This window comes from Stegostoma tigrinum, chromosome 1 (assembly GCF_030684315.1).
Source record: "Stegostoma tigrinum isolate sSteTig4 chromosome 1, sSteTig4.hap1, whole genome shotgun sequence".
Lineage (NCBI taxonomy): Eukaryota > Metazoa > Chordata > Chondrichthyes > Orectolobiformes > Stegostomatidae > Stegostoma > Stegostoma tigrinum.
In genome coordinates, this window is record NC_081354.1 from 141,027,237 (window position 1) to 141,047,850 (window position 20,614).

The window sequence follows — 20,614 nt, forward strand, 5'->3', positions numbered from 1 at the left end:
ACTGTTCAGTGTGAGTTTCCATCACCACAGTGGCCCACTGCTGGAATCTCACAGAGAGAAGAACTTAATGTGCTAAGATTAAAGGCAGAAAAAGCTAATGAAATGCATCCCCTATTCAATGGAAAGTAGCGATTTAAGATTGGTTCCACAGCATAGCAGAAAGATACCCACTTAAAAGCAGTAAAACTGAATGTGTGGGCAAACAGTGCAACAATGCTGAGAGGTTCCGCTTCGGGTTCAATTGGTCACTTTGGAGCCATCTCTGCTGGTTTTGAAAGATGTTATTTATCCGCAGAACACCCACACAAATTCATTTGCACATCACAAAGCAAAACCGAATATGAATCACTGCTACTGGGCAATGTTTTGAAACAGATACTCAGGTGGTACATTTCTAAGTGCAGCAAGACCTATCAATATCCAGGTTTGGACCAAGAAATAGCAAGTAACATTCATCCCCACTAGTACCAGCCAATGACCACCTCCAATACGAGAGAACTTAACCACTGCCCCGTGACATTCAATGGCATTACCATCGGTGAATCCCCTGCGATCAGCATCCTGGGGTTATCATTGGACAGAAACTGAACTCGACTAGTCGTGTAAATTCAGTGGTTACAAGAGCAAGTCAGAGACTAGGAATTCTGTAATGAGTGTCTCACCACCAGACAGCCTGTCCACCATCTACAAAGCATAACTCAGAAATCTGATGGAATATTTCCTACTTGCCTCAATGAATTTAGCTTAAACAACACCCAATAGGCTTGGCTCCATTCAGGTCAAAACAGCCTGTTTGATTGGCATGAGATAGTGGGAACTGCAGATACTGGAGAATCCGAGATAACAAGGTGCAGACATGGATGAACACAGCAGGCCAAGCAGCATCAGAGGAGCAGGAAAGCTGGCGTTTCAGGCCTAGACCCTTCTTCAGAAATGGGGGAGGAGAAAGGGGTTCTGAAATAAATACGGCGAGAGGGGGAGGCGGATAGAAGATGGATAAAGGAGAAGATAGGTAGAGAGGAGACAGACAGGTGAAAGAGGCGGGGTTGGAGCCAGTAAAGATGAGTGTCGGTGGGAAGTTAAGGAGGGGTAGGTCAGTCCAGCGTGGACGGACAGGTCAAGGGGGCGGGATGAGGCCAGTAGGTAGGAGATGGGGGTGGGGGTGGAGGTGGGAGGAGGGGATAGGTGGCAGGAAGGACACGTTAGGGATGTGGGGATGAGCTAAACTGGTTTTGGGATGCAGTTGGAGGAGGGGACATTTTGAAGCTTGTGAAGTCCACATTGATACCATTGGGCTGCAGGGTTTCCAAACAAAATATGAGGTGCTGTTCCTGCAACATTTGGGTAGCATCATTATGGCACTGCAGGAGGCCCAGGATGGACATGTTGTCTAAGGAATGGAAGGAGGAATTGAAATGGTTCGCGACTGGGAGGTGCACTTGTTTAGTGTGAACCGTGCAGGTGTTCTGCCAAGCAGTCCCGAAGCCTCTGCTTGGTTTCCCCGATGTAGAGGAGGCCACAACGGGTACAGCAGATACAGTATACCACATCAGCAGATGTGCAGGTGAACATCTGCTTGATGTGGTAGGTCTTCTTGGGGCCTGGGATGTAGGTGAGGTGTAGGGGCAGGTGTAACACTTCCTGCAGTTGTAGGAAAAAGTGCCAGGTGTGGCGGGGCTGGAGGGGAGTGTGGAGCCGACAACGGAGTCCCAGAGAGAGTGATCCCTCCAGAAAGCAGATGAGGGTCGGGAAGGAAAGATGTCTCTGATGGTGGGGTTGGATTACAGTTGGCGAAAGTGTCAGAGGATGATGTGCTAGATCCGGAGGTTGGTGGGGTGGTACATGAGGATGAGGGGGATTCTGTTTTGGTTGTTATTGTGGGGAGAGGGTGTGAGGGATGAGTTGCAGGAAATGCGGGAGTCACGGTCAAGGGCGTTCTCAATCACTGAGGTGGGGGTGAAGTTGCGGTCCTTGAAAAACAAAGACATCTGAGATGTTCGGGAGTGGAATGCCTCAACTTGGGAGCAGATGTGGCGGAGGTGAAGGAATTGGGAATAAGGAGTGGCATTTTTGAAGGAAGGTGGGTGTATTCTAGGTAGCTGTGGGAGTCGGTGGGCTTGAAATGGATATTGGTTTCCAGCTGGTTGCCAGAGATAGAAACAGAGAGATCCAGGAAGGAGAGAGAGGTATCCGAGATGGTCCAGGTGAACTTAAGGTAGGGTGCAAGGTGAAGTGGATGAACTGTTTGAACTCCTCGTCAGAGCACAAGGTGGTTCTGATACAGTCATCAATGTAACGGAGGAAGAAGAGCTGGGGGATGGGGCCAGTGTAGCTTTGGAAGAGGGATTGTTCCATGTATCCTACAAAGAGGCAGGCTTAGCTTGGGCCCATGCGGATACCCATGGCCACCCCCTTTGTCCCACTTCCTACAGACCCCACCACCAAAGACATCTTTCTCTCCCCACCCTTACCTGCTTTCTGGAGAGATCACCCTGTCCACTCCACACTCCCCTCCAGCCCCACCACACCCAGCACTTTTCCCTGCAATCGCAGGAAGTCCTACACCCGCCCCCTACACCTCCCTCTTCACCCCCATCCCAGGCCCCATCTGCTGATGTGGTATACTGTTCCCGCAGTGGCCTCCTCTACATTGGGGAAACCAAGCGGAGGCTTGGGGACCACTTTGCAGAACACCTACACTCGGTTCGTACTAAACAAGTGCACCTCCCAGTCGCGAACCATTTCAACTCCCCCTCCCATTCTTTAGATGACATGTTCATCCTAGGCCTCCTGCAGTGCCACAACAATGCCACCCAAGGGTTGTAGGAACAGCATCCCATATTTCGCTTGGGAACCCTGCAGCCCAATGGTATCAATGTGGATTTCACAAGCTTCAAAATCTCCCCTTCCCCAACCACATCCCAAAACCAGGCCAGCTTGTCCCCGCCTCCCTAACCTGTCCTTCCTGTCATCTATCCCCTCCACCCACCTCAAGCCCCATACCCATCTCCTACCTCCTAGCCTCATCCTGACCCCTTGACCTGTCCGTCCTCGCTTGACTGACCTATCCCCACCCAAACTCCCCGCCTACACTCACCTTTACTGGCTCCAACCCTGCCTCTTTCACCTGTCTGTCTCTTCTCCACCTATCTTCTCCTTTACCCATCTTCCACCCGCCTCCCCCTCTCTCCCTATTTACTTCAGAACACCCTTTCCCTACCCCATTTCTGAAGAAGGGTCTAGGCCCGAAACGTCAGCTTTCCTGCTCCTCTGATGCTGCTTGGCCTGCTGTGTTCATCCAGCTCTGCTCCTTGTTGTTTCTGTGTTTGACTGGCATATCTTCCTCAAGCATTCACTCATTCGACCACCATTACTCAGTGTCAGCAGTGTGTACCATCTGCCAGACGCATTTTAGAAGTTCACCAAGACTTCTTAGATAACACAAACTTATAACCATTACCATCCAGAAGGACAAGGACTGCAGATACATGGGAGCACCAATCCTGCAAATCCCCCTCTAAGCCATTCACCGTCCTGACTTGGAAATATATGAAAGTTCCTTCAATGTCACGGGTCAAAATCCTAGATTTGCCTTCGTAATGGCATTGCAGGCCAAATGGACTACAGCAGTTCACGTAAGCAGCTGTCTCCACCTTCCCTAAGGCATCTACGAATGGGCATTAAATGCTGACCCAGCCAGCTCTAATGAGATGCTCACATCCCATAAATGAATAGAGAAAACAAATTCTGTTACTTGGACTTCAGGTGTTGAGTTAGGAGGAGAGATAATACAAATTGGGCCTCTTTTGTCTCGAATTTAGAAGGTTAAAGGGTGATCTGATTGAAGGCTTCAAGATATTAACAGGAAAAAACGGGTAGATAAACTATTTCCACCAGTTGGAGAACCTAAAACTAAGGGGTATGGTCTGAGAATTCGGGCCGGACTGTTCAGAAGAGATGGAAGTAAACACTTTTATACATAAAGTGGGGCCGATGTTTGGAATCTCTTCCACAAATGGCAGTGAATGCTAGATCAGCTGTTAATTTAATTCTGAGATAAATGTTTGTTCAGAAAAAGGTATTAAGGGACAAGGATGGTCATAAGGATTTAAGCTGCAGATTAGCCATTATCTCAATGAAGGCAAAACAGACTTGAGGGGCTGAATAGCCTACTCCTGTCGCTATGTTCAGTGAATAATTCACTTGCTGATTCCTCAAAGTCTGTCCGCCATCCACAAGTCACAAGTCAAGAATGTGATGGAATGCTCTTCCATTGCCTGAATGAGTGCAGCTGCACAACACACAGGTACCTTGACATTGTTCAGGACAAAGCAGCCCATTTGGTTGTCAACCCATCTAACACCTTCAGCATTTCTTCACACAGTGGCAGCAATGTTTATCATCTACAAGCTTCACTGTACTAACTCACCAAAGCACTTTATTCAGCATCCTCCAAATCTACAACCTCTACCGTCCAAAAAAGGAAAGGCAGCAGCAGATACATGGAAACACCACCAACTTCCATTTCCCCTCCGAGCCACACACCATCTTGACTTGGAACTTTATCACCACTCCTTCATTATCACTCAGTCAATATCATTGAACTTCCTTCTGAACAGTATTGTAAATGTACTTGCACCTCATATAACACAGTGCTTCAAGAGGCAGCTTACCACAACCTTCTGAAAAGCAATTAGAGATGAGCAACGAATGAGAAAAGGTCTCTGAGAGTTACTGATGTCAGAAGTAGTGGTTAGGGTAACTTAGTGGTTACTGTTTGGGTAACTTGCTCCAGATTGTGTGGCCACTGCAGGGATTTATCAAATCACCAAGAAATCAAAAGACAGATCCACCGGCATCGAATTTGGCACTGATTGCAATGAAGACACACCTGTCTCAGACAAACTTGTAAAAACCTCCTCACTAAATCTGGCAATCTAAACAGCAGTCTGACATAATTATATTCACAAAATCATCACCTTCAGTCAACACCCCAAACGTTTCCATTAACGTCCATGGGAATTTCCTGTTTCGATCTTCCGGCCTCCTGCAGCGGCCTCCCGGCATGGTGTGTCACCGATGCAGTGTGGAGCCAGGGCCCAGTGTGTACTGGAAGCTAAGTGCCAGTGTGGTGTGCTGTACTGAATTCTTTTCAGCGAGACTGAAAATTTTATTTCTATAACACATCTTGTAACAAAAGAACAAGTGTGGAGCTGAATGAACACAGCAGCATCTCAGGAGTACAAAAGCTGACGTTTCGGGCCGAGGCAATCTGATAAAGGGCCTAGGCCCGAAATGTCAGCTTTTGTACTCCTGAGATGCTGCTTGGCCTGCTGTGTTCATCCAGCTCCACACTTTGTTATCTTGGATTCTCCAGCATTTGCAGTTCCCATTATCATTGTAACAAAAGAAACTGTGACTAGGCACTTTTATATCTAAGTCAGCCCTGTAATTAGCAATGTATAATTTTTTCACTACACTCATTGAGCATATATGACAATAAAGTGGTGTGGGCCAAAGGGCCTGTCTCCACACTGTAGGGGATCTAATCTAATCTCATCTAAAGGCTATTCTGTTTTCTATAGCTATCAGAGGTGTTGGAACATTGTATGATTATGAAGGATTTGCCATGAAAACTCATAACACTGATTCTGTACCTCATCAATTCTCATGACTTTAGGTCAAACATGGACAAGGAAAGCTATTGATAGCCACCTGCCACTCTCATTCAGCTGATGTATCATTGGTGCTCCACTTTCAACAAATCATACAGGAAACATTGGTCGGATCCATGTTGTGCTGTGATCCATTCATAACAGCAGAATTCTATTTCACTGAAATCTGTGACAGCATGGTCTGGCTTAACCCACACTCTACCATTTCTATCCAGCCCAAGACCAACCCTGGTTCGATGGAATGTGGAAGAGCATGCCAGGAAAATGTTTAGGTATACCTAAAAGATGAGGTACCAACCTGATAGAGTTTTAGCAGAGGGCTTCATGCTTATCAGGCAATATGACATAATTGAGTTCAGCAATTGCACAACTAATGATCAGCTCCATCATCCTGCTACATCCAGTTGTGAACAGTAGTGAGCAAACAAATAAGGGGAAGAGGAGGCCCTGTGAACATCTACATCGTACATAATTGTGTGTCCTACACATTGGAGCAAAAGACAAGGCTGAAGAATCTGCTGTAACTTTTAGCCAGGAGCGTCTATCACAGCTCTTCCCAAGATCCACACCAGCTAATTTGAGATAACAAGGTGGAGACCTGGATGAACACAGCAGGCCAAATAGCATCAAAGAATCAGGAAAGCTGACGTTTCGGGCTGAGACCTGAAGAAGGGTCTGGGCCCGAAACATCATCTTTCCTGCTTCTATGATGCTGCTTGGCCTGCTGTGTTCATCCAGCTCTACACCTTGTTATCTCGGATTCTCCAGCATCTGCAGGTCCTACTATCTCTTCAGCTAATTTGACTTGCTCCATCAGAAACAGTTCACCATGCAATATATAGCAATATCTTTGGACAACAATTTCAGCACTATATTGATGGACTTGTGTTCCACAACTATCCATGCTTCTAGTCAAGCTGTTCCAGTACAGTGAGGCTGGATGAACACAGCAGCCCAAGCAGCATCTCAGGAGCACAAAAGCTGACGTTTCGGGCCTAGATCCTTCATCACAGCTTTTGTGCTACTGAGATGCTGCTTGGCCTGCTGTGTTCATCCAGCTTCACACGTTATTATCTTAAAACATTGATTGATATGTTCTAGATAGGGGATTGGAGCAAGCATAGGCAGTTTGGTTATTTCAGCCTGGTCCAAAATATAATAAAATCACAGTTGATCTGATTGTTGTCTCAATTCCACTTTCCCATCTGCCCCACATACATTTTGACGATCAAAAATCTATCCAACTGTGCCTTGAGCAAATTCAATGTCCCAGCATTCAGAGTAAATGTTGCCTTCATTCAAGTAAATGTAGTATTCCACCACATTCCTGACTCATGCCATGTAGACGATGGACAGGAATTGGGGACTAAGGAGATGAGTTATTAATTACTGAATTCCCAGTTTCTAGCCTGTGGTCACAGTATTTACGTGGCTGATTTCGGTGGTGGTAATATCTCTTGAGGCTAATGCCTGGAACCTGTATGGCACAAATGTTACTCACCACTTACAGAACTCGAAGTTGCATGTAATTCAAGTCTTTCTGTAGGACCCATTTCGCATTCTTAATTGTACTGAACATCTACAATACTGACCTTACGATAGAGGAAACGTCATTGATGAAAAAGTTGAAGATACCCCGGCCTTGAAAGCTACCCTGAAGACTCCTGCAACTATATCTTAGTGCTGAAATGATTGGCCTCCAATGACCACAACAACCTTCTTTTGTGTCAGTTAAGACTCCAATGTAGAATTTTCCCTTGGATTTCTCAGTTTTACCAGGCTCCCTTGATGCCACTCTCCATCAAATACCACGTTGATGTCCACGACAGTCACTCTGAGCTTACATTTGTTCATGTTTGGATCAAAGCTGCAATAAGGCCCAGAGTAAATGGTCCTGGTGAAGCCTAGATTGGACATTGGTGAGCAGATTAGTGCTGAGTATGTGCTGTCTGATGGCACTGATTGATTGATTGACTTATTGTCATGTGTACTGAAATACAAAGGAAAGATTTCTTTATGAGCAGTATAGGCAGATCACAGCAAGTGAAGGATATACAAATCAAAAAGACTTAGTGGCATACAGATTACATTGCAGGTCACATTATTTGAGGCTAGAGTCCATTCAACAGACTAATAATGGCCAGAAAGAAGTTGTTCCTGAACCTGCTTGTATGTGCGTGTTCAGGCTTCTGTATCTTCTGCCTGACGGAAAAGATTATAAGAGATATTAGCAGGGTGCGATGGGTCTTTGATGATGTTGACTGCCTTTCCATGGCAATGAATCACGTAAATGAGGTCCACGGATGGAAGGTTGGCTTCTATGATGGTCTGAGTTACACATACCACCTTCTGCAGTTTCCTCCGGTCCTGGGCAGAGCAGTTGCCACACCAGACCGTTATCCCCCTGGACAGTATGCTTTCAATGGTGCATTTGTAGAAGTTGGTCTTTTTTATTACTCATTCATGGGATGAGGGTATCGCTGGCTAGGCAACATTTATTGCCCATCCCTAATTGCCCAGAGGGCAGTTAAGAGTCAACTACATTGCTGTGGGTCTGGAGTCACATGTGGGTCAGACCAGGCAAGGATGGCAGCTTCCTTCCCGAAAGAACATTAGTGAACCAGATGGGTTTTTCCAGCAACCAACAATGGATTCACAGTCATCATTAGATTCTTAATTCCAGATGTTTACTGAATTCAAATTCCACCATCTGCCATGGCGGGATTCAAACCCAGGTCCCCAGAATGTGATCTGGGTTGCTGGACTGCTAATCCAGTGATAATACCACTAGGCCATCATCTCCCCTAGTTGGTGAGGGACCTTGTGGACATGCCAAATTTCCTGAGCAGCCTGAGAAAGAAGACATGTTGTTGTGCCTTCTTGACTGTCACATCTACATGGGAAATCCAGGACAGGTCATCAGTTATCGTCACTGTGAAGAACCTGATGCTTTTCACTCTCTCAATCTCAGTGACGTTGATGTAAATGAGGGCATGTTCTCCTCCTTTCTTTGTGAAGTCAATGATCAGTTCTTCAGTTTTGCCGACATTGAGAGACAGATTGTTTTCATTGCACCACGTCACCAAGCCCCCTTTCTCCTTTCTGCATTTTGACTCGTCATTGTTAGATATCAGTCCCACTATGGTGGTGTTATCAGTGAACTTATACATGGTGTTTGTTCGGAATTTGACAACACAGCCGTTGGTGTACAGTGAGTACAGTAGGGGTTTGAGGAGGCATCCTTAGGGAGGTCTAGTGCTGAGCATTGTTGTGTAGGAGAGGCAGTTACCTGTCCTCACTGATTGCAGCCTACGGGTCAGAAAACTAAGGATCCAGTTGCAGAGGCCCGAGCAGACAACAAGTTCACACAGTTTTGAGATCAGTCTGAAGGGGATAATGATGTGGAAGGTGGAACTGTAGTCTACAAGCAGCACTCTGACTTAGGTGTCTCTGTTGTCTAGATGTTCCAGGGATATGGCATCCTCTGTGGATCTGTTATGTCAGGAGGTAAACTGTAGGGGATTGAGGCAGGTTGGGTGACTGGAGTTGACGTGGGCCATGAGCAGCCACTCGAAGCACTTTACGGTTATTGAAGTCAGAGCTATTGGGCGGTAGTCATTAAGGCATGCTGCATGTGTTTTCCTGGGTACAGAGTTGATGGTAGTCTTCTTGAAGCAGGTGGGGATTTCAGCTTGTAGGAGGGAGAGGTTGAAGATATTGGTAACTACTTCCTCCAGCTGGTCCGCACAGGATCTAAATGATTGGCCAGGGATACCATCCAGGCCCATTGCTTTCTTTGGATCAACTCCCAGAAAGACTGATCTGACTTCTGAAGCGGTGTCAGAGGGAACAGGTATCTCTGGAGCTTTTGGGATGGGTGTCGCCACGCTGATGTATTCTGCTCAAACAAAGCATTGAGCGTGTCAGGGAGGGATGTGTCTTTGTTCCGCCATTTTACGTTGACAGTGAAGCCTTCCATCACTTTGCTGATGATTGAGAAATGAGAAGGGGTGGTAATCAAATTGATTAGATTTGTTCTCTTCTTGTACATATTCCACATGTCAGATAGATTTTGCAGCTGTACTGGGACAAATTTCCAAGGAATATGGCTATCTAAGGAGCATGCATTTGGCACTACATCCAGGATGATAAAATCCTTCGATGAAGAGTAACCAGACTCAAAATATTAACTCTGCTTTCTTCCCACAGTTGCTGTCAGACCAGCTGAGCTTTGCCAGCAATTTCAGCTTTTTATTAATATCACATAGAGTGAACTGAATTGTCTCAAGACTGGCATCTGCCTTGCTTGGGGCCCCATCTTAAAATCACTGGCTTAGCATTTTTGGCTGAAGATGTTTGCAAGCACTTCAGCCTTGTCTTGCAATAATATTCTGTACTTGCCAATCATTGAGGATTGGAAAGTTTGTGAAACATTCTGTTCCATTGAGTAAATTTTCGATCACCATCGCAGGACTACAGAATTTTGATCTGATTGATATTTTTGTGGGAATGTTTTTTCCAGGTTGGTATCGTATTTGGTATGCTGTCCTTCTGTTACCAAAAAAGGGATAAATTCAAACTGACAATGACTGTTCGAATGTGATCAGAGATAATGGGAACTGCAAATTCTGGAGAATCCAAGATAACAAAGTGTGAAGCAGGATGAACACAGCAGGCCAAGCAGCATGCTCCTGAGATGCTTCTTGACCTGCTGTGTTCATCCAGCTTCACACGACTGTTCCAATGGTTCAGTCTCAAACTTCAGCTAAGTAATGGAAGGTGCATTGGGCAGTGTGATCAAGTGGCACTTACTCATTAATAACCGCTCACCAATGCTCAGGACCACTCATTCCAGCCCTCTTCTAATATGGATAAAGGAGCTGCGTCCAGAGATGCGGAGACAGTCATTGCTGTGACATCGGGTGTGACATGAAGGAGAATGGGGCTAGATAGGGAGGGGTGGAGAAGCTCTCCAGCTATCCAGCAATAAGGAAAATGGCAGTGTTTCCCAAGGGGCCATTATCCCCTGCCAGGACATCAACACAGGTCCTCAGCAAAAATATTAATTGGAGCATATTCCCACAGGAGAAACAAGTCAGAGTAACTGTCGCATTTTTGAGTTTCACGCTAGATCCTTCCGCGTTGGTGATCACTCCTGGAAATCGTGTTCCCAATGATCTGGAGTGTGTGTCAACAACGCATTTGCTTAGCAGCTTTAATGTAAATCAATGCAAGTATGTAAATATTTAAATAAATAGCAACGAGATCAGTGCTGCTAAATTCCCAGTAGGTCAGACAGCATCTGTGGGAAGAAAAGCAGAGTTAATGCTTCATATTTAAACAGATGAACAAGTAGCAGAGAAGACCATTCAACCTTGCGACTTAGTTCGCCTTTCAGTCAGACCATGGCTGATCTGATTTGACAGCAACCTCAGCAATTTGCTTCCTTTTATTAAAATGTGCCATTTGTGGCTACAAGACTCTCCTCTCTTCGCAAAGGAGGAAAATGTTCATTCATTCTCTGCCGGTTCCAATGCTCCGCGCCAAGAAAAGAATTTTACATCAAAATAAAAGCAGTACATCATTGTACACTTTGAGTTCTGAGGAAGAATCATTGAACGCGAAATGTTCATTCTGATTGATTTCCACAAAAGCTGTCAGACCTGCTGAGCCCTTCCAGCAATTTATGTTTCTGTGACATTGTGCACGCTCTCTGATATGTAAACAATAAAAACACGATTTGCTTTCTCTCTGTAAACAAAAACTTTAAACGATAAGTTTGATTCTCTACGTTGCAGCTTTAAAAAAAACGTCTTCCGCCGCCTTCGCCTCCACGCTTACTTCTTCAACCGGGAACCTAACCCTCCCTCCAATGACCCCTTCACCCTCCTCCAACACAAGTCCTCCTCCTGGACACCACCCCCAGGCCTCCTACCCTCCCTCGACCTCTTCATCTCCAACTGCCGTCGAGACATTAACCGCCTCAACCTCTCCACCCCTCTCACCCACTCCAACCTCTCCCCCGCAGAACAGGCAGCCCTCTGCTCCCATCCCAACCTCACCATGAAACCCGCAGACAAGGGCGGTGCAGTGGTAGTATGGCGCACTGACCTCTACATCGCCGAGGCCAAACGCCAACTCTCCGACACCTCCTCCTACCGCCCCCCTGATCATGACCCCACCCCCGAGCACCAACCCATCATCTCCAACACCATCCATGACCTCATCACCTCAGGGGACCTCCCACCCACAGCCTCCAACCTCATCGGTCCCCAACCCCACACCACCCGTTTCTATCTCCTTCCCAAAATCCACAAACCTGCCTGCCCTGGTCGACCCAATGTCTCAGCCTGTTCCTGCCCCACCGAACTCATCTCCACCTATCTGGACTCCATTTTCTCCCCTTTGGTCCAGGAACTCCCTACCTATGTCCATGACACCACCCACGCCCTCCACCTCCTCCAGAACTTCCAATTCCCTGGCCCCCAACACCTCATTTTCACGATGGACGTCCAGTCCCTATTCACCTGTATTCCACATGCAGATGGCCTCAAGGCCCTCCGCTTCTTCCTGTCCCGCAGGCCCGACCAGTCCCCCTCCACCGACACCCTCATCCGCCTAGACGAACTCGTCCTCACCCTCAACTTCTCTTTCGATTCCTCCCACTTCCTACAAAGGGGGTGGCCATGGGTACCCGCATGGGCCCCAGCTATGCCTGCCTCTTTGTAGGTTACGTGGAACAGTCCCTCTTCCGTACCTACACAGGCCCCAAACCCCACCTCTTCCTTCGTTACATTGATGACTGTATCGGTGCCGCTTCTTGCTCCCCAGAGGAGCTCGAACCGTTCATCCACTTCACCAACACCTTCCACCCCAACCTTCAGTTTACCTGGGCCATCTCCAGCACATCCCTCACCTTCCTGGACCTCTCAGTCTCCATCTCAGGCAACCAGCTTGTAACTGATGTCCATTTCAAGCCCACCGACTCCCACAGCTACCTAGAATACACCACCTCCCACCCACCCTCCTGCAAAAACTCCATCCCCTATTCCCAATTCCTCCGCCTCCACCGCATCTGCTCCCACGATGAGACATTCCACTCCCGCACATCCCAGATGTCCAAGTTCTTCAAGGACCACAACTTTCGCCCCGCAGTGGTCGAGAAAGCCCTTGACCGTGTCTCGTGCATTTCCCGCAACACATCCTTCACAACCCGCCCCCGCTACAACTGCCCCAAGAGGATCCCCCTCGTTCTCACACACCACCCCACCAACCTCCGGATACGACACATCATCCTCTGATACTTCCGCCATCTACAATCTGACCCCACCACCCAAGACGTTTTTCCATCCCCACCCTTGTCTGCTTTCCAGAGAGACCACTCTCTCCGTAACTCCCTTGTTCGCTCCACACTCCCCTACAACCACACCACACCCGGCGCCTTCCCCTGCAACCGCAGGAAGTGCTACACTTGCCCACACACCTCCTCCCTCACCTATCCCAGGCCCCAAGATGACTTTCCATATTAAGCAGAGGTTCACCTGCACATCTGCCAATGTGGTATACTGTATCCATTGTACCCAGTGTGGCTTCCTCTACATTCGGGAAACCAAGCGGAGGCTTGGGGACCACTTTGCGGAACATCTCCGCTCGGTTCGCAATGAACAACTGCACCTCCCAGTCGCGAACCATTTCAACTCCCCCTCCCATTCTTTAGATGGCATGTCCATCATGGGCCTCCTGCAGTGCCACAATGATGCCACCCGAAAGTTGCAGGAACAGCAACTCATATTCCGCTTGGGAACCCTGCAGCCCAATGGTATCAATGTGGACTTCACCAGTTTCAAAATCTCCCCTTCCCCGACCGCATCCCAAAACCAGCCCAGCTCTTCCCCTCCCCCCACTACATCCCAAAACCAGTCCAGCCTGTCTCTGCCTCCCTAACCTGTTCTTCCTCTCACCCATCCCTTCCTCCCACCCCAAGCCGCACCTCCATTTCCGACCTACTAACCTCATCCCACCTCCTTGACCTGTCCGTCTTCCCTGGACTGACCTATCCCCTCCCTACCTCCCCCACCTACACTCTCCTCTCCACCTATCTTCTTTTCTCTCCATCTTCGGTCCGCCTCCCCCTCTCTCCCTATTTATTCCAGTTCCCTCTCCCCATCCCCCTCTCTGATGAAGGGTCTAGGCCCGAAACGTCAGCTTTTGTGCTCCGAAGATGCTGCTTGGCCTGCTGTGTTCATCCAGCTCCACACTTTATTATCTGAGAGGAAACAGCTGCTTTTTGGACTACAGTTCCCAAGGTGCATTGTTACCGCATTGACGGCTGCCGTAAAGTGTCATGACAATAAATTAGACGCAAGGCAGGAAGTCGGAAGTCCCGCCTCACCTTCAGCCCATTGGGTAACCCACAAGATTGATGGCGGGCCTGTCCATTGTGTGACGGAGCTCCTGGAGGGGGCGGGGCTTGCCGTGTTGGCCTTGTGGTTGTGTTGTTGGGTGGGGGGGAAGTGTAGCTTTAATTTCACAAATAAGGACGTGAGTGTCAGATTTCCCTTGCTTCACGCTGTCACCGTGTTAGCTTACTGTACAATAGGTTAATCAGCTGTTTTCATCGGTAAGTTTTTGTTTTCTGTTTATTTCCAATGTATGCTCTTGTTTGGAAATGTCTCTTAACTTCCAGCGGTTTTCAGAGATTCCAACAGCTTACTGTCATCAATTACCGTGCCCAACTCTGGGCAGTTGAAGTATTTCAGCGGTTGCGATACTTAAAAAGAAGGTCGGCATTTGTTTAATAATTAATTATTTCAGGAATTGCTGAGAGAAGTTGTAACCCTACTTCCAGAACACTATTAAAAATTTGATAGGTTTACTTACGTGGCTTTTCCAACTAATCGTCAATTGCCGTCATTTTAACATGTTTTGGCTTTTTTATGCCTTATCAGCTAACTGCTGAGTCAAAAAAATACTTTTTATTGATCAAACATTACTCTACCGACAGAATATGTGTGGCACAATATACGGTTCTCTAATGTCACAGGCCAAAAACAATTATATTTAGAATACATGTCCAGAATGTACTTATCTTTGTGATACTTTCTCCCTTTTTGACTTTGCTGTCAATATCTGTCCTTGGCCTCTCTTTAACCTTTGACACGACTGACCACTAATTTATTCTACAAATGATCTTTGTTATCCAGTTTTATGGGCCCTAGGCTTAGCTCATCTATCAAAGCTAACACTTCTGTTCCACCCATTGTTTGTGAGTTTAGCATCTTATTTGTTCCCCATCTGAGCTTCTGATCCATATCCTCTCCGTCATTAGGACCCAGTCTTTCACATTGCCTCCTCCTGGATGCTCCTCTGACTCATCTGTGGCATGATGCCCTCAACCTCTGAACTTAACGATTCAACCTGTCTTGCCACCCTTTGTACTTAAGGAAGGACAGTTAATTTAGAAGGAACCAGCTCTGCAACTAAGAATACGTAATAAAAGTGGCACTTGTCTGCATCTCACAGACAATTAAAATAAATGGAGCAGCAAGCAGACAGCCGAAAGGTGATGAAGAACCAGGAGTAGGGAGAAATTGTTGGTCGAGAAGTGAAGCATGACTGTAGCAGCAACTAAGAGGAAAAGTATTGTATTTTTTCTCCTCTTTTCAAAATTGATTTATTCTTGCATGTACACATAAGTGGTCAATACTTTGGCAATCCAAAAATTCATATGAATCCTTGATCTAGTTTTGTTAACTTTCTGAAATCGAGTTTGTAAAGTAGCAGGAAATATTTTTGTCCCAATGGTTTCCACTGAAAAGTCCCCTTCTTCAACTTTGTACATACTGACAAAGGAGGAGTTCGCAACTTGAAGTTCATCACTTTCCATTATTTCACAATGGAATATTTTATGCTTAAATTATACTGTAGGTACAGTTCTTCATCCTGTAAGAAAATGACCACATCTCCAACTAACCCTGCCCCCTCCTAAAGTGACGCAACAACCTGACTTGGACCTAGCATAGGAGGCCATGGATCATTATATCTGCGCTGGCTCTCAGATGATAATAATCCAATTTCCCCTTGAATGCCTTGATTGAATCTACCTACACCATAAGACTACAAGATGTGGGAACTGAAGGCTATTTGGTCCATCAACTTTGTTGCACTGTTCCGTGAAATCATGGCTGATATCATAATTCTCTAATTTGGGGCAGCTCAGTGGTTAGCATTGCCTCATAGTGCCAGAGACCTAGGTTCAATTCCAGCCTTGAGCAACTCTCTGTGTAGAGTTTGCACATTTTCCCCATGTCTGTGTGGGCTTTCATCGGGTGCTCTGGTTTTCTCCCACCATCCAAAGATGTGCTATTAGTTGGATTGGCCATGCTAAATTGCCCATAGAGTCTAGGGATGTGTAGGTTAGGTGGATTAGCCATAGAAATGAGTCTGGATGGGATGCTCTTCAGAGAATCATTGTGGACTTGTTGGGCCAAATGACTTGTTTCCACACTGTAGGAGTTCCATTTTTTTTTTAAAAAAAAAGTCATTCTCCTGCCTTTCCCCATCTTCCGTTATTCCTGTACTATTTAAAATTCTGTCAATCTCGGTCTTAAATATTCTTAACAATCCAGCCTCTATGGTTTAAAAAAAACTCCACAGATTCGCGACCATTGAGGGAAGAAATTCCTTCTCATGTCTGTTAGTGAACAAGTTTTGAAGGTCTGGGGAAATCCCCCCCATAGATTTCAAATCAACACTAAAGATTCTATGATTCTGTAGCTACTCAAGTATAACTATTTTACATTCTTGAGCAGTGAATTCCTTATCACATAAAAGGATGCTGCTGGCATTGGAGAGTTTGAGTTATAAAGATTGGCTGGGACTTTATTTACTGGAATGTAGGAGGTTGAGGGGTGACCTTTTGTAAGAGATTTATAAAATCATGAGGTGCACAGATAAAGTGAACAGCAAAGGTCTTTGCCCTCAGGTATGGGAGTTCAAAACTAGGGGACATATTTTTAAGGTGAGATGAGAAAGATTTTAAATAGGACATGAACATAGAACATAGAACAGTACAGCACAGAACAGGCCCTTCAGCCCACGATGTTGTGCCGACCATTGATCCTCATGTATGCATCCTCAAATTTCTGTGACCATATGCATGTCCAGCAGTCTCTTATATGTCCCCAATGACCTTGCTTCCACAACTGCTGCTGGCAACGCATTCCATGCTCTCTCAACTCTCTGTATAAAGAACCCGCCTCTGACATCCCCTCAATACTTTGCTCCAACCAGCTTAAAACTATGATCCCTCATGTTAGCCTTTACTGCCCTGGGAAATTGTCTCTGGCTATCAACTCTATCTATGCCTCTCATTATCTTGTATGCCTCAATTAGGTCCCCTCTCCTCCTCCTTTTCTCCAATGAAAAGAGTCCGGGCTCAGTCAACCTGTCTTCATAAGATAAGCCCTCCAGTCCGGGCAGCATCCTTGTAAACCTCCTCTGAATCCTCTACAAAGCATCCATATCTTTCCTATAATAGGGCGACCAGAACTGGACACAGTATTCCAAGTGCGGTCTAACCAAAGTTTTATAGAGCTGCAACAAGATCTCACGACTCTTAAACTCAATCCCCCTGTTAATGAAAGCCAAAACACCATATGCTTTCTTAACAACCCTGTCCACTTGGGTGGCCATTTTAAGGGATCTATGTATCTGCACACCATATCCCTCTGTTCCTCCACACTGCCAAGAATCCTATCCTTAATCCTGTACTCAGCTTTCAAATTCGACCTTCCAAAATGCATCACCTCGCATTTATCCAGGTTGAACTCCATCTGGCACCTCTCAGCCCATCTCTGCACCCTGTCAATGTTCCGCTGCAGCCTACAACAGCCCTCTATACTGTCAACAACACCTCCAACCTTTGTGTCGTCTGCAAACTTGCTGACCCATACTTCAATCCCCTCATCCAAGTCATTAATAAAAATTACAAACAGTAGAGGCCCAAGGACAGAGCCCTGTGGAACACCACTCACCACTGACTTCCAGGCAGAATATTTTCCTTCTACTACCACTCGCTGCCTTCTGTTGGCCAGCCAATTCTGTATCCAGACAGCTAAGTTCCCCTGTATCCCATTCCTCCTGACCTTCTGAATGAGCCTACCATAGGGAACCTTATCAAATGCCTTGCTGCAGTCCATATACACCACATCCACAGCTCGACCCTCGTCAACTTTTCTAGTCACATCCTCAAAGAACTCGATAAGGTTTGTGAGGCATGACCTGCCCCTCACAAAGCCGTATCAGAGATAATGGGATCTGCAGATGCTGGAGAATTCCAAGATAATAAAATGTGAGGCTGGATGAACACAGCAGGCCAAGCAGTATCTCAGGAGCACACAAGCTGACGTTTCTGGCCTAGACCCTTCATCAGAGAGGGGGATGGGGAGAGGGAACTGGAATAAATAGGGAGAGAGGGGGAGGCGGACCGAAGATGGAGAGTAAAGAAGATAGGTGGGGAGGTAGGGAGGGGAGAGGTCAGTCCAGGGAAGACGGACAGGTCAAGGAGGTGGGATGAGGTTAGTAGGTAGCTGGGGGTGCAGCTTGGGGTGGGAGGAAGGGATGGGTGAGAGGAAGAACCGGTTAGGGAGGCAGAGACAGGTTAGACTGGTTTTGGGATGCAGTGGGTGGCGGGGGAAGAGCTGGGCTGGTTTAGGGATGCAGTAGGGGAAGGGGAGATTTTGAAACTGTTGAAGTCCACTTTGATACCATATGGCTGCAGGGTTCCCAGGCGGAGTATGAGTTGCTGTTCCTGCACCCTTCGGGTGGCATCATTGTGGCAGTGCAGGAGGCCCATGATGGACATGTCATCTAGAGAATGGGAGGGGGAGTGGAAATGGTTTGCGACTGGGAGGTGCAGTTGTTTGTTGCGAACTGAGCGGAGGTGTTCTGCAAAGCGGTCCCCAAGCCTCCTCTTGGTTTCCCCAAGGTAGAGGAAGCCGCACCGTGTACAGTGGATGCAATATACCACATTGGCAGATGTGCAGGTGAACCTCTGCTTAATGTGGAATGTCATCTTGGGGCCTGGGATAGGGGTGAGGGAGGTGGTGTGGGGACAAGTGTAGCATTTCCTGCGGTTGCAGGGGAAGGTGCCGGGTGTGGTGGGGTTGGAGGGCAGTGTGGGCACTTCCGCCATTTACAATCTGACCCCACCACCCAAGACATTTTTCCATCCCCTCCCCTGTCTGCTTTCCGGAGACACCACTCTCTCCGTGACTCCCTTGTTTGCTCCACACTGCCCTCCAACCCCACCACACCCGCCACCTTCCCCTGCAACCGCAGGAAATGCTACACTTGTCCCCACACCTCCTCCCTCACCCCTATCCCAGGCCCCAAGATGACATTCCACATTAAGCAGAGGTTCACCTGCACATTTGCCAATGTGGTATACTGCATCCACTGTACCCGGTGCGGCTTCCTCTACATTGGGGAAACCAAGCGGAGGCTCGGGGACTGCTTTGCAGAACACCTCCGCTCAGTTCACAACAAACAACTGCACCTCCCAGTCGCAAACCATTTCCACTCCCCCTCCCATTCTCTAGATGACCTGTCCATCATGGGCCTCCTGCACTGCCACAATGATGCCACCCGAAGGTTGCAGGAACAGCAACTCATATTCCGCCTGGGAACCCTGCAGCCATATGGTATCAATGTGGACTTCACCACCAGTTTCAAAATCTCCCCTTCCCCTACTGCATCCCTAAACCCGCCCAGTTCGTCCCCTCCCCCAACTGCACCACACAACCAGCCCAGCTCTTCCCCCCGCCATCCACCGCATCCCAAAACCAGTCTAACCTGTCTCTGCCTCCCTAACCGGTTCTTCCTCTCACCCATCCCTTCCTCCCACCCCAAGCTGCACCTCCAGCTACCTACTAACCTCATCCCACCTCCTTGACCTGTCCGTCTTCCCTGGACTGACCTATCCCCTCCCTACCTCCCCACCTACACTCTCTCTACCTATCTTCTTTACTCTCCATCTTCGGTCCGCCTCCCCCTCTCTCCCTATTTATTCCAGTTCCCTCTCCCCATCCCCCTCTCTGATGAAGGGTCTAGGCCCGAAACGTCAGCTTTTGTGCTCCTGAGATGCTGCTTGGCCTGCTGTGTTCATCCAGCCTCACATTTTATTACCTCACAAAGCCGTGTTGACTGCATTTAATCAAGCTGTGCTTTTCCAGATGGTCATAAATCCTATCCCTCAGAATCCTTTCTAACACCTTGCAGACGACAGACGTGAGACTTACTGGTCAGTAATTTCCGGGGATTTCCCTATTTCCTTTCTTGAAGAGAAGAATTACGTTTGCCTCTCTCCTGTCCTCAGATACGACTCCAGTGGACAGCGAGGATGCAAGGATCTTCGCAAGTGGCGAAGCAATTGCATTTCTCATTTCCCAAAGCAGCTGAGGAAAAATCTGGCGACTTGTCAATCTTAATGTTTGACAAAATTTTCAGCACATCAGCTTCCTCTATCTCTATCCATTCCAGCATGCACACCTGCTCTTCAAAGGTTTCATTCACTACAAAGTTTGTTTCTTTCGTAAAGACAGAAGCAAAAAACTCATTTAGGGCTTCCCCTACCTCCTCAGACTCCACACACAAGTTCCCTATGCTATCCCTGATTGGCCCTACTCTTTCTTTGACCATTCTCTTATTCCTCACATAAGTGTAAAATGCCTTTGTGTTCTCCCTAATCCGTTCTGCCAAGCCTTTCTCATGCCCCCTCCTGGCTCTCCTCAGACCATTTTTGAGCTCCTTCCTCGCCTGCTTATAATCGTCTGGAGCTGAGCTTGACCCTAGGTTCCTCCACCTTATGTAAGCTACCTCTTCCTTTTGACGAGAAGCTCCACCGCTCTCGTCATCCGAGGTTCCTTTTATCTTACCCC

At 47.3% G+C, this 20,614-nt stretch overlaps 1 protein-coding gene across 2 annotated transcripts in view; it reads left to right on the forward strand.

Annotated features, from left to right (window-relative positions):
- The first annotated feature begins 14,163 nt into the window (after positions 1 to 14,163).
- Positions 14,164 to 20,614, forward strand: part of myorg (myogenesis regulating glycosidase (putative)) — a 29,593-nt gene continuing 23,142 nt past the window's right edge. For both annotated transcript variants that reach the window (XM_059649091.1, XM_059649092.1), the window contains exon 1: positions 14,164 to 14,295. The gene's annotated coding sequence lies outside the window, so the exon portion shown is untranslated. The remainder of the gene's footprint in view (positions 14,296 to 20,614) is intronic.